The sequence below is a fragment of the Sinocyclocheilus anshuiensis genome, unplaced genomic scaffold (genome assembly GCF_001515605.1).
Source record: "Sinocyclocheilus anshuiensis isolate Anshui unplaced genomic scaffold, SAMN03320099.WGS_v1.1 scaffold517, whole genome shotgun sequence".
NCBI lineage: Eukaryota > Metazoa > Chordata > Actinopteri > Cypriniformes > Cyprinidae > Sinocyclocheilus > Sinocyclocheilus anshuiensis.
This window is the reverse complement of record NW_015536535.1, coordinates 1,286,001-1,286,367: the sequence shown is the minus strand read 5'-3', so window position 1 is coordinate 1,286,367 and position 367 is coordinate 1,286,001.

Genomic DNA, 367 nt, shown 5'->3' with positions numbered 1-367 from the left:
TTGTAAAGGGACATTAATTTGCAAGGCAGAATCAGAAACTCATGTCATTTGTGCACAAGAGTTTTATTAACTAAACGCTAACACACATAACTAATCTAAACAAACCAACAAATAAACATACACTCACGCTTGCATACAAAGGGGAGCTAAAGTGGATGAATGAAGCCATTAGAGAAACCAGTTATGGAAGTTATGGAAAATGAGTCAGAACCACCTGAGTGAAACCATCAGTGCCATTTTAGAACGGGGTATACTAAACATACTAAACCTCTGTTTCGTTTGGTTAAATGTACAATACTTGCATTGCCTTGGTCGTTGACGAGTGTCCGGATGCAGTCTCGGATGAAAGTCTTGATGGTTTCAAGGT